The 15,082-nt window shown below is 36.9% G+C and overlaps 1 pseudogene; it reads left to right on the top strand.

The window, feature by feature from the left end:
* The first annotated feature begins 8,087 nt into the window (after positions 1–8,087).
* On the top strand, positions 8,088–9,614 carry LOC149203397 (endoglucanase 6 pseudogene; annotated as a pseudogene).
* Positions 9,615–15,082: the final 5,468 nt, after the last annotated feature.

Here is a 15,082-nt window from a genome sequence, read left to right as displayed (position 1 = left end):
AGTCGCCACTATGTTATCACTCAGATTTTCCTTGAAGTTGTTAGAATAAGGAAAGGGGTCTGAGGTAACCACAAACCAACTTTTAAGTATAGAATCTATCCAACCTGTACTCAGAGAGGGCTCTCTCTTTATGATTTAGCTTTTTTTTATGGGATATTAGGCTTATTATCACAGCTTGGGGGGTTTTGATTTTGTTTGTTGGTGGAATTTAGGAGCAGATGGATAGAACAAGATATTTCAGGCCATTGGGCTATGGAGTCAACTGAATGATGGCTTAATTGGATCAGGTTGATTTAACAAAGGAAAACTTCACAGGGCAAGATAGCTAAACAAAAGACAAATGATAGCTTCAAATGGGTGAAATGGTCTTGAACAAGGAGGAAGGGCAACTAAAAATCCTTCAACAAGGCCCAAGATGATGAAAAGTGGGTGCTCATTAACAAAAAACAATTAAGTATTCTTTGTTAAATGGTCATAGTGATAAACTATGAAAGCACAGAGCAATTAAGATTTCCCTACCTATAATAGCCTAGAAGAAAACATTAAGAAAACAAACGATTTTAAAGACAGAATGCAGTAAAGCTCTTTCTGAAATATAACTTTTCATTTATCATTCAGATATGAAAAACATATGAATACTTATTAAACTAGAAAAACTGTAAAAACACAAGATATAGAATACTTATTTGTTTCTCGTTTGACACTGGTATCCTATAAAAGTCCTTTGCTTTATTACCTTGTTCGAGCCAACCATACAAAATTTGTTCAATAGCACTTCAATTCCAAAATTAAATTGTCTACATAAATGTCTAAGAATCCACCCACAATACTTTGAATGAGGAAGTATTTATACAAAATTTACATCAAAATATCTAATAACTAAATGAGATTTATTCTAGGAAAACTAAATATCTAATACATGAATATAAAGATAGATGGTCTCGAATGTAGAAACAAAATGTGAACGGATTGTTGTTATCCCTGTTTTTGTTGAAGGAGCTAGAGGTAAGTCCTATGAATATGCATTTTGCTATCATGCTAGTAACTTTGTGCTGGACATCTGACTTTATCTTTTCACTGATACTCTTTACCTGTTTACCAGCATTCACCCTTTTTTCCAAAATTTACTATGGTAAATACTTCTATTTACCTCACTGTTTACCATGGTAATTTATAGGATGTCTATCATGTTGATCCACTAATCATCCTTTGGTATATTCATCCTTGTCAGCTTCCTGTAGATTTCATCTGCTTTAGTATATTTCACAAAATTGGGTTGCACTAGGAATAAGTGCTTCACTTCATGCTCAATGTAAAAAAGGTTCTCCAAACCATCATAGAGAACTTTCCCTATGGGAAATGCTTTGGTTGCAGATGAATTGGCCTGACTGTCAACTTGCTGATGTAATTTATTAATGTAATCAATCTGAACCATTAGCTTATCATTGATGACTAAAGGATTTGGGAGCCCTTTCATCCTTAAGATGTCAAATTTCCTCATGAATTCATCTATATCTTCCTGCATGCTTTGACATCTACGTTCCAGGCCTTGCATCAAGTTCCTTTGGTCAATACTTTCCTTATTTCGAGGATGGTAGCAGTCCTATCCTCAATGTCTAATTGTTCTAACTGTTGCTTGTTTTTATTGTTCAGAAAATTTATTAATCTGATAGCTTCCTCAGGTTTTCTTCCCAGCTCTTCTCTGGTTTTCTTAATTTCTTCAAGATCTGGCTTAACCAAATCAATCTGTGGCCAAATATCATTGATGGAATCAATGATATTGGTCCACAATGTTTTCTTGATCTTTGTCAAAGGCTTGTCAAATGTCAGGTCCTTCTCCAATGCTTTAATTTGTTGGGCCATGCCTTTATTTTTCCTCATCTCTTCTACATAATTAATCTTTGATATATCATATTTCTGCTCCAAAGTAATGAATTTCTCTTTCACTTTTTGCAGCTCTATTACTTGGAGTTTCATTTCTTCCATTGACTTAATCAAGTCCTTTGTGCTCTGTGTTGGTGTGCATGTCTGTGATTTACCTGTTGTTTCTATGGGTGCAGCTATTGCCAAAGGAATGTTTGGTGCTAAAGCAGGTGCCAGTGTGGAAGGGACTGCTGTTGAAACTATTGGCACTACAGTCTGGGGCTGTGTGGTCGACTCACCCTGCCTTGATTGTATTGCTTTTTCCAATTCCTGCTTTGTTTCCTTTAGTTGCTCATTTAACTTAAGGACCAAGTCCATAAGTTCTTCTTCATTTTTCTTCTCTATCACTTCAACAGTTTGAGGGTGAATGAGTGGTGGCAACTTCAACTGTTTTCTGAGTGCAGCTATATCTTCATTCTTATTATTTATTAGGATCTTTGTTGCCTTGACATCCTTTGGGTCATGGCCCAACTCAATAATTAGCTCCTCCAATGATTTGATCCTATTGTCCTTTGCCTGTGAGGTGGCCTTCTCCAGTTTCAATTGGGCAGTAGTGTTGCTCAGTGAATTTTGCAACCTATGTGCCGTCATTGCCTTGCTAGTCAGTATAGAATAGACCATCTCCCCTGTTTGTTTGTGTAGTTCAATCTGGTCTATGGGGTGGATGTCTTTAGCTAAGACCTCAAAATCAGTCTTAAGGTAATCTGCCAAGGACTTGGGTTACAGCATTGTGGGCTTCAGGAAACTCATTTGCATTTTGCCCTCTTTGATGTCAAAGGCTGAAATCAGTCTAGTCTGGTTTGTAGGGGCCATCTTTAAGTACTGAGCATAGGCTTGAGCCTTTAGTTGCTCATTCTTTGTCTTGATCTCTTTAAACTTCCTCTTTATATCAGTAATCTTCTCAGAAGAAGACCTGAGAGATGAAACTTCCATGCTCTGTTGCCTTTCCAGTTCTTGCCTTTGTGAGCTTGAAGGTGTCCCACCTGTTGGGAATGTATGTAAACTGTCTGCTCCTTCCTTCCTTATGCTCTCTATGGTTTCTCCAATGAATTCCTCCTTTGAATATGGATTTATCCTTTACCTCTTAGCAAAGGGTTGATCTGTAGTTCTGTTAGAAGGGGTAGCTACTTCCCTATCTCTTTTCAGTTCTTTTCCTCATTCAGAGGAGTCTGCACAACTGAGGGATTTCCCATTTTTGTTGGAGTTGGATGTGGTTGTGGTGGAGCTTGTTCTTTATAGATTTCATGCTGCTCTGATACCTCTAGCTGTTCTGATGCTTGTGGCTGTCCTGATGGTGGAGCACTTATTCCCTGGTTTTGTTCCTGTGATGGCTCTGCTGTGGGAACACTATTTTCTCGTCTGTTCCCTTGAGAAGTTTCTGCTGTGGAGGCACCAGGTTTTGGTGTTGGCCTTTGAGTAGATTCAACTAGCACCTGTTCAAAAGAGTCCAGGTCAAGTGTCTTCTCCAAGTACTTCATCACATTATCAATCTCAACCTGATCACTATCCTGATCTATCAAAGTCCCTTCCCTCCATTCATTCAAATTTGCATACTATTCTATCTCAGGGATTCTGTGATGGATATAGGGTGAAAATTTATGTTTCATTCTCCTATCACAAATGAAACCGTGAGGGTCATAAATCCAAGCAAAGCTTTTCTTTAGTTTCATTGTTGTTTCTATGATTTCTTCTGCTTTTTTCCCTGCTTCTCTATTGTTGCACACAAATGGGCCTAAGTGGTCTTTGATCCTCAATTGGGCTTTCTTCTTTGCCTTGGTGAAATGAATTTGGTCAGAGTTTAATATTTGCCTGTAATATTCCAGGGAAAACAATCTCATAGGGACATACTTAGGCAGCTTGAAAGGAGGGAGCTCACAACCATAGATTTAGATCTCAGTGTGATTCTGGTACAAGTACCAGTCACCTATCTTGTACTGCTTTGATAGTTGAAGGATTCTCTTGATATCATCATTGATTCTTGGGGGAGAATGTCCTGTCAGCATGGTGGTTACAGGATAGACAAATTGATCTATGAATTCATTGTATGAATAGGGAGAAGTGTATGAGTAGTGGAAGATGGAAGTCCAGAAAATGACTGATCTGGGATTACCTCTAGTATCAAGCTTATTCACAGAGAATGGGAATTTGTCAGTTTGGTAATATAGGAAAAGGTGATACAAGACTGTGGAATACTTGAACACTCTCTCATTTTCCAATCTCATGAACTGATCATGGATTTTGTCAGCTATGAATGCAGCATAGTCATACTTGGCAACAGGGGGCTGGCTAGGGGTGAAGATAGTCATATAAGCAAAGATCATTTCATCCACATATTCATTGGTTGTGAAACCAAGAATAAGGGCAATCATGATAATAATATCCCTCCTTAAGCTTGTAAAAGCACCTGTCATGTAGGGTGGAGGGTTTTCTGAAATGTATTGTTCTAACATGAACATTTGGAAAACTCTGGCGATCTCTGAGCCGGATAGTTTAGAAGATTTGTTAAGTAAATCTGCAATAGACAAAGGGGTAAGGTTCTGACTAGGTTGCATCTGCAATATTTCATTGATGGAGTCTGTTGTAATGGTAAAAAGGATTTGCTGGTCGAGGGACATTACAGCTCTGAGATTAGGGTTGTAATTGGCATGACACTGGTGAATAATGTTTGGGAAAATGTGCATAGAAGGGAATTGGTACTTTGGGAGATTTGACTCCCACAGACCAATATTGTCAACATTGTTGAGGTAAAGGTCCCGGTATTTACAATGCAGTCTCAAGGGGCAGTCATCAAATGTGAGGCCTTTGATTTGGAGTTCCCTATCAGCTAAGGGAAGGTGGTCCAAATCTTTATGGGGAGCATTGACTGGAGCTACATTAAGGACCACGAGGGTTTCCATTTCTGGTTCTTGCGGATTCAGAAATGAAAATGGGACTTTTTGAGTGAAAATCAGTGTAACAGAGGTCCTGCGAGTCTTTAATTTTAAGTCTGGAAACTAAATTACACTGGAATTTTGGGTTTCACCTTAATTGCAGCGGAATTTAGTATTTAACAGGGTTTCTAGGAAAAAACTGGTAAATACCTGTATTTGAGCTACTGGCAATGGTGTACTGGTTGACTGGAAGCACACTATGGACTGGAGCGGCATCGGGCAGCAATTTTCAGGGTGGTTGATGGTTTTAGTATGAGTTGGTCGATTTCCACGTACTGGCTGCATGCATGAGTTTTTCAGAATAAAGACGAAAAATGGATTAACTTTGTTTTTTATGCAAAGTCCAAGTTTTGGCAGGTTTCGCAACATAGACGGATTACGTCAGCGGGGGTGACTTGACATTTTGTCGTTTGCGGGAAAGCGGTAAGCTAGTTTCATCACATCGCTTAAGGGAGGGAAGTGGTTTTTAGGAGGGGTCGCGCAATTCCACACATCTTTCGACACGTAGCATCGGCACTGTTTGGGAAACCGCTCTCATCACACGCTAAATGTCAACCAAAAGGCCCGTGCAATATGCGCGATGGCCGTCGGATCTGAGGGATCCGATCGGACGGTGGTCGGGGTGCTGAGGTGACTGATGGATAACGGAGGGCGGGCCTGATATTAATTAAAGGATTTATTCATATCGGGGGCATTTTGATTGGTCATTGAGTTATTAATTAATCCTGGTGACTAATTAATCCTCATTTAGTATGGTGGGGATTCGGGTTCTTAATTAACCACAGATTGGTTAATTAATTCCGTTTATTGACTTTATTAAGGTTATATTTAACCGCGGGATGGGATATGTAAATATTTGGGGTTTTTTATAATATAATAATACAAGCGTGGGTAATGTTGTTTTATTCGGGAATTACATTATAATAACATTAGTGGTTAATATGACCAAATGAATGGGAAAGCGCTAAGTCTAATGTTTTCCGAAAGATTTTCATCATACACATTTAAAACTTAGGTTAAGTGAATGTGAGGGTTTTTATATAGAGAATGTGTTAATTTCCCTAAGTAAAATAGGATTTTTCTTAGGAAAAGCTTTATCAAGGGATGAATGAGTTTGTGGAGGGATAATGTTGATGAAAGGGACTTAAGTACTTTAGGCATTTCCAATTATTGGGTCGAGGGTCTGGTCCCTCCAAAAGTCAGAGAAATGCCTTGAGCCCCTCCAACTTTGGCAATTACCTTTATCACTCAGGGAATTAGTGAAATTTTAGGGGAAATGAATAGGGAAGTTAATTATTGTGACTTTGAATGTTGATGTGCCTTCCATGTGCTACATGCTTTTGTCCAAGTGATGAAAGCAAAATATTTAAGCATTGAACTTAACCATTCACCACACATTTATTCTGCAACCACCATCTACTTACCCTACCTACTTAACCTAGCATTTTCACTTCTTTATTAGGGTGCACTTAGACTGGAAAACCCTTATCAAACTTTCTTTTCTTTTACATATGAACTCCTATCTAAATCTACACTTATTACATCCAAGGGTTCAGATTAAACTGTTGAGCTCCTTTTTCACTCTACCTATCTACTTATCTGTCCAATTTACATTGTTTGGTGAGATCTTTATTTTCTATTTCTAAAACAGGAAATTGAAAACATGGAATAACCAAGTTTAAACTATTTGGTTACCATGGATTGTGGCATAGGTGACAACTTGCACACAATCTTTATTATACAAAAAATAAAAAAGCAGTGGCATTTGGTCTTGCACACTTTCATGGTCTTTTTTTTTCATTGGGGTTCATTTTCTTTCATTTTTTTTTGACGTTTTCTTTATTCTTTTTACCCTTTTATTCTTTTTCTAGGGCATACCCTCTTTTCATTTTTTAATTTTTTTTATTTTTCATAGATATGGAAAACCTTTGCAACAAGTAAAGGTCTGAACATATTTCAAAACTAAACCAAGTTAATCATGATATATGACACCTATTGGTATAGGGGCATAACATTTGTGATCATGGGTATTGGGAAGAGGGGATTGAGATATATGTAAGGGATTTTTTGTTATTTTTTTGTTAGAGGCCAACAATTCAGGATCTCATTGTTTGTCTTCATCTAGATATCTAATGGTAAAAATGGAAAAATTAGAAGAGAAAATGATTTGGGTGTTTTATATAATTGGGTGCAAATGAATTCAGGTCAAGGGATCAATGGGATTGAAGTAAATTTTGGCATTTAATATGCATCGACTGGTATTACATTGAGTGTGAAGAGATGTCAGAAGGAAGATCAATGGGAACTTGGAACTAGTTTGTCAATGGCATTAAAGAAAAATAGTTACTATATTTTCATAAAATAATATAACATTTTGTTAATTATCATATATTGGGAAATTGCCTCCAACATTGTTCATATATTTTCTTCACTTCTCTAGCCTTTCTTCACTCCTAACTCAGTTGTTGCTATCCCTCTCACCTTGTTTCTTAATTTTGTGAAGAAGAAGAGCCCATAGTCCATAGCCATTGTGTGTATGTCAGCCTTGCTCAAGTGCTTCTGCTGATGGGAATTGTGGCTCTGTGATCTCTAAGCAATGATAGTAGATAATGTTGTATGTTTTGGTGTAGGTTACTAGAGAATTAAGCAATGCTCTCACTTTGTTATGCATATTTATAATGCATAAGTTGTGCATTGTGTTATTCTAGTTGTAGGCTTGGTTTTGGGTGTTTTTCCTCTTTTGTTGAAGCTACATGGTCCATTGCTGTGGATGTTTGTTGTTGGCAGTCTCTAAGTTCTATTTTTATTGAGGGGAATTTTGATAAATGAAATTCTGATGTGTTGGGCATATAGATATATATGGTGAAATTTTTTAATATTAATCTTGATAACTAGCATTGGGGCTTAGATTTCTCAGCTGGCCCATATTCATATCTATTCATTTGGGGTTTTTTTGGTTGTAGTGAACTACGTTAGTCCTCCAAGATATTAGTTTTGAGTACAACTTCACCTATTCTTGATTTGAGACGAGACATGTTGGCTTCATATATCTTTATTTGATTCACATTGAGATTGATTCCCAATGTTCACTTAGCTTGTCGCATTATTCTTTCAATGATTGTCTCCTCCTCATCCATTACATGTTATCTTATCATAATTAAATAACTTTAGGGTTCTCACAAAGGGGCCTTATCTGAAGTGGGTACATCTAGTTTATTTCAATTAAGTTTCTCCATGGCTTCATATTTGTATGCTTTGAGTTTGACACTTTACATTGGAGCTACAACAACTAGTCATGACTATGGTGCAACATTGAGAAAGAGTATCATGCCTTACGAGGATCAAAGATCTGGAAATATTCCTAGCAATCAGAGAGTCACCTGGAGGGTTGATTCTGGTCTGCGTGATGTATTGGCCAATGGGGTAGATCTAGTAGGAGGGGATACTACAACGCTTGTGACAATGTTAAAATTGGCCTCCCAATGGAATTCATAGTCACCATGCTCTCATGGAGTGTTATTGAATATGGTAAGAAATTGGCTTGTAGTGGTCAGTTGGGTCATTCGCTGGGGCTATTAGAACGGGGACTGATTATTTGCTCAAGGCACATACAGAACCTTATGTATTGTATGGAGAGGTGGTTGATGGCGAATTATACCATTATTGTTGGCAAAGGCCAAAAGACATGACCACACCTCGCTAAGAATATAGAATTGATACAAACAATCCTCGTTCATATCTCATGGGAGAAATAGCAGTTGCAATGGTTGTTGCTTCAATTATTTTTAGGAACTCTAATCCCACCTACTCCAATGAGTTTCTCAACCGTGCCAAGCAATTTTTCATATTTACTAACAAGTATAGAGGAAAATATGACAACAACATTGTATTTGCACAAAGTTATTATGCCTCCAAGAGTGGATATGTGGATGAGCTTCTTTGGGTAGGAACATGGCTTCATGAGGCTACTATAGATCTTTCTCACATGGACTTTGTGATTGACAATGTCTTTTCTCTAGGTGGAATGGGATGGAAAATGACTGAAGTCAGCTGGGATGTCAAGTATGTGGGATTTCAGGCCTTGGCCTCAAAGTCCCTCATGCAAGGTAGAGGTGGGCAAAGTAATGTTGTTCTACAAAAATCTCAAGAAAAAGAAAAGTTTTTCATATGCACATGCATGCAGAAATGCAATAGGATTGTACAGAAAACTCTAGGTGGCCTCCTGTTTTGGCAGAAATAGAACAACATCTAGTTTGTCTCCTCATAGTTTACTCTAGTTATGTCATTGTTGCTCACAATAACCTTTAGTGCTTGTGTGAGGTTGTGCAACCCTCAAAGCTTTTGTCCTTTGGTAAATATCAGATAGATTACATCCTCGGAGAAAATATGAGAGCCACAAGTTACAAAGTTGGCTATGGTAACAAATAACCTCATCCAAGACACCACAGAGCTTCATCTATCGTATCTTACAAAGTAAACTCATCCTTCATGCCCTGAAGAGGGGGCTATGCCACTTGGTTTAGTAGCAATGGAAGTGATCCCAATGTTTTGCATGGTGCTCTTGTTGGAGGGCCTGATCAGAATGAAAATTTTGCAGATGAGAGAGACAACTATGAATAGACAAAACCAGCTACCTACAACAATGGCCCTGTTGTGGGTGTCCTGGTCAGGCTTCATGTTGGTGGTAGCTTAAACCAAGTTCTTCCAGTTATTTTTCTTGCAGGTGTAAGCAAACCCAAACCATCTCCTGCTCCAGTCTAGGCCTCTGCTCCATTGGCACCTAAAGATTTCTCTCCAATTGTTGTATCACAATCGATGACCTCATCCTAGAGTTCTTGGGTTCCAACTTACTACAAATATTCTACATTGATAACAAATAAGTCCAAGAAAATAGTGAAGAACATCAATCTCTTAGTTCAAATATTGTATGGCCCTATTTGGGGTCTGTCTAAAATAGAGGGCTCTTCTTACAATTTATGGCAATCCCTTGTTCCTCGTCAAAGCTTTGATTTTGTCTACATTCAATGCAGCTCCTCAAGCTAGCATATTTGTTCAAAGCTATGATATGAATTGATATAATCTGCAATCTTTGTTAGGCAAAGATTCAGTATTTATATTACACAGTAAAGGTGTGTTGTAATACCTTGTAGAAAAAAACCCTAATTAAAGATGTGTTTTTATTTTTTTTCCCTTCATTCTGTACACAAATCAAGACCCTTCCACCACCAACCTGCTAATTTTCCTTTGGGTGCATTTATTTCCATCAAACCTTGGAGAGAGACAGCTAACCCCTATTAAACCTGGTTTGTACAGTGTGATACACAAACATATTGTACTCCATTCACCCATCCATACCCCTTCCAAAACCAGTCAACTAATTTTCCTTTTCAGTGCATTTCTTTCCATCAAACCTTGGAGAGAGAGCTAACCCCCATTTCTGTACAGTGTGCTACACAAACGTATTGTACTCTAATCGCCAAGCCCTGACGTTGATTAATAAAAATTCTCAGTGTACTCAAGTTTGGAAAGGAGAATGAAGTGAAGAGACATAAATGTGTTAGTGTTCATCCTTCAACTCCTTGGTTTTCCATTTTTATCTATCATTTATGTTGATGTGATATATTGTAGTAGTTCAGTTTTCATTATTAGTTAGCTTTCATATATATACAATTTGAGAGAACTGTATCTCCTCATTTTAGCATCTCTCAGCGTATTATTGTCTAAGATTTAAAGAGGTAAATAGATTTGGGAGTCCTACCATAAGGTCAAGTATCTATGGTTAAATTTTTAAGCCAACATATGTAATTCGATGAAGGTATTTTGATAAGAATATATAATAAAATATGGTGAAATTTTGCATCCATTTCTACCCCTACAAACCATCCAGCTCTAAATAGAGGGAATTCAACAATGTGCTCAGTACAGATTGACATTAAGATCCAAATTTTCATACCTAAGAAGAATATGTTATATCACACAGAAATACAAACCAAATTTTAAATGGAGTTTATATTTAGTTCCTTATTGTGCATTTGCAGCTACCAAGAATGGAATATGCTTAATAGCACACCTGTGACACAAATTGGTTGATTTGCCTAAACAAGAAAGAGGAATCCATGGATTTTCATATAATGACCTATTTGAAACATTATTAAAAGCATGCAAGATAAAGTAAGATCATATTAAGAAACTTAGAGAACATCACGCTTTCTTGTAGTGGTGTTGGGTTTCCTGAAGCTAGCACAATAACTTCTCAAGCTATAACCAACCAAAGGAACTTGATCCATAGATCCAAAGATTCGATGTGGATGTTGCGGGTTAGTTGTATGCTTTCAATTATGGAATAATTTAGTGGCATTTTTAATCCATATTTATTAATTGGATTTTTTAGTTGTTAAAAATCACCATCGGAAAATTAGAAATACTAGGTGTTGAAGCATAGGGTTTATCCTGGAGCTTAGTCATCTGGCTCATGTTTGAATTCAAATTTGGTAACAAGGAATTCAGAAAAACTCTACCCATCGAAGAAACTGGATAAAATTTGTCATGAAGTTTGAGAAAAAGTTATTATTCAAAATTTAAAAACATGCATGATAATATTCTCTTTTTTTTCTAAGGAAAGAAATTGGGCTCCCTCTCATCCTGAAGGAAAGAGTGAGGTTTTTGGTACCAACCCAACCCACAATTATACTCACTTAAAAGTATTTTTCTTAGGCTCGAAGCCATTACACCAATATCATCAAAGCTCACCATGTCACTACCACAGATTTGAACTAGGTGGCAAGAATAATAATTGTTTTGCCCAACCACCCGAGATAACCCCAATTGACATACATGATAATATTCTATGCACTAGTGATTTTTATTTAAATTTTATGAACGAATTTAAATTTAATTGAATTTTATAAATGATAAATTTGAACTTGATCCACCGAATTGAATCAAATAAATTTACCAAATGCAATCAAATTTATTTGTTGGGTCATGATGCTTTCCATATTTGAATTTTTCCAAGCATTCTTCTACAATGAAATTTCAGACTATTCAGTTGAGTCAGAGGTTGATCTAAAGACTCTTTTCTTGGCCTTCAGGTAGTCTCATGCCCATTTGCATATTATCTATATATCATATTTTATGTTGATATAAGCAACATTTATAAAACAAAAACTTTGGTGAAGTCAGTGACTAAGCTTGGGGAAGAAAAGAAACACCATTGTTTGTTCCTCATTATCCACACAAATTGGACTTCCTTTGGTGGTAAATAAAATTCCATAATGTAAATAATACTATTATGTAATTTTAGAAATGTATATTTTAGTTTAGTAAACTCTCCCTTATGCCAATGCATTGAAATCCAAATTATCTTCTTTAATCTTTAGTCATGAAAGGAATTTATATGCTTTGAAAAAAAAATTAGAGGAGTTCAATAGTGTTGTTTCTTGCTTATAGTGGGACTAGAGAATGGGCATCTATTCACTAATCATAGATTGTATTACCTTTCTTTGGAATGCTTGATCCAGTGGTGTCGGACAATGTTTGTCGTAAGTGCTGCAATATTTTCCTAAGAAAAAGTTGCAAACCTTGTATTATTGATAGAGTGAACCATCTAGCTTTTCAACATGAAAATTTTCTGTTTTCTTTTTTGTTTATTACATATCTTATTTACAACCTTTTTTTCTTTTCATTCCAATTTGTAACCTGGCTAATCTACTGACGATCAATGGATGCTAATGCAAGGGTTTCAGCTCCAAGCTACATTAGGCAATGGTGAAGTTGCACCTTCTTTCAGTAATTTGAATACTTCTTTTTCTAATCAGATGGTTTCTTCTCCATCTCATAATTTTTCTAGTCAACACCAACAACACCAGATGCCATAGCCGCACAATAATCTGCACCATTATCAATTGCAAAATCCCAATCATAATCCATAAGCCTATATGCTTCACCAACAGCTACAGTAGCAGGGTCAGTGATATCTCTATCAACAACAATTTCCTCCAAATGGATCCCCACTGCCACTGTCCCAACCACACCCACTTTCTCAAACATTACATACAATTCCACCTCTCCCTAATAACTTTCATCCACAACAACTTTGAATGCCACATGTGCTTTAGCACCAACATACTAGTGGTCCCTAGCAGTCCAAATCTCATTCACCCCCAATTTTGTAGCATCATCCACCCCAACAATATGCTATTTCATCCCTTACTCCATATAATTCGCAAATTGCACAAAAGATATACCTAAGTCTCCCTCAAACACCCAGACAATGTTCTCAAGGTGTTAGATAATTGAGCTTGAAACCAAACCAAGTGAAGAACTTGTATCAACAACAACAACCGAAACATAAAACACAACTGCAACAACACAAGCACCAATCACAATGTCAGCAACAACAACAGATTCAATTATCAAAAGGTTTGGAAAGGGGGAGCATGATAATGTAGAAGCAGTATATAGAGATTGGTCAAGGAAATGGGCCTCAGGGGCCCGTACCTAGAAGTTAACATGCTAAAAAAGTGGAGAAAATGGTACAGATAGCACCCGAATAAAGAATTTTTATTGGTCCAAGTTCTCTACAGTCAGGGAAATAAGTGATACAGTCAGAGATGATAGGACAACAAGGACAAGGTCTTGTGCAAAAATCAGGTATCATATCTCAAAACTCAACCTTTTTTCAACATCAAAAGGGATTTTTGCAACAATCGTCAGTAAAGTAGCAATCTCAGGTTTCTTTATCCATAGAAAACCACCAATCATTAGTGTCATTTCCACTTACTATATAGCCACAACAATAGGTGCATATCTCACAAAAAGGAGCATCTTCTTCCATCCCTCCATTAGCTTCATCATCTCAACAACAAAGCCAATCAATGCAATCCCAACAGGTTGTTCACCAAAATCTTATGCCTCATCAAATAGGATCTGATGCTGGAATATAACCATCCCCTCAATTGAGCAAAGGCCTTGTGCAACAACAGGATCAATTTGCTTCTTAACAGCCATTCTCAATAGGACATGTAGCATATCAAGTTAGGTATAATGTGGGTAGCATATTAAGTACAGTATCACCCACTCCTGTTGTACCCCTTGCTTCTACCATGAATTTAAACGCCATTGTTGTAAATACAACACCGTCGAAATCAAGGCAGATCATATCACAAACAAGTATACCATATAAGTTATCTAATCATAGTAGTGTTTCAAGCACTCAGATATTTGCAGCTAATTCATTAGGGACATTGATCACCCCATTAAATGGAATTGTTGCAATGCCAACACCCACTTCTTCTGGCATATTGTCTTCATAGATAAATCTCACAGGACTACCTCAGCAAAAGTATGTAAGTCCACTTGGTCTAGTTCATGGTCAAAATGTGAGAGCCCGTCCAGCAATAAGGGCAAGAATGTCACCACAAATGGGTTCTCAATGGAAAACTCAACAGTCATAGTCACAACAATAACAACGACAAGAGCACAATGGAATGCAATGTTCCATGTCGAGTAGTTTATAGAGTCCATATATGGAACCTCCAACTTATGAACTAATGTAATGATAATTGGAGGTGGCATAAGTGTCATTTTAAATACCAAATAAGCTCTTATCTATGTTAGGTGAACAAGGCTCTGGCCCATGCCTGTGTACCATATTGTACAGGTATACCTATTCAAGCTCTGAGGCAAACGATGTGTGAATATTTGGTACATTAGATTTTCATGGAGCAAATCTATAAATGTTTTTAGTTATTAAGTTCCATCTATTTTTGCATAAGGTAAAATTAAATCCTTATATACTTCTTGTGGATGCCTTCACAATGGAAAATGGTCAAATCACAAAAGGTATTTTCTAATGGTTCGATGTATGTCTTGTTAATACAGCTGAGGCTAGCACATGTTGGACATTTTCTTGGGAAATTTTTGTTGCTCTTAGGTATCTCTCTCTCTCTTTATGATGAACTTTATCCTTGAAGATATTTTTAGGATTTTGATATTGATAACATGTCAGTTATCAATTCTGCTACAGACTGCCCAAGGTTTCCTTACAGTAATGAAATTCTTGTGTTTATGTCATTATTTGTATTTTACAGTAGTTTAATCTGCACGAATAGGACTGTGGTAAATATGAACCCTGAACTAGATACGGATCCAAGCTAGGTGATCTGGAAATATTTCAAATTTTGGTTGGTTTATTGTTTCTTCATCTATTTGTTTTGTATAATTTCTAC

This window comes from Pinus tabuliformis, chromosome 2_1, assembly GCF_031772625.1.
Source record: "Pinus tabuliformis cultivar Carrire ecotype Pingquan chromosome 2_1, CPIR1, whole genome shotgun sequence".
In the NCBI taxonomy this organism is placed as follows: domain Eukaryota; kingdom Viridiplantae; phylum Streptophyta; class Pinopsida; order Pinales; family Pinaceae; genus Pinus; species Pinus tabuliformis.
The sequence above is the reverse complement of the archived record's forward strand: the minus strand, read 5'-3'. Positions and strand labels throughout refer to the sequence as shown.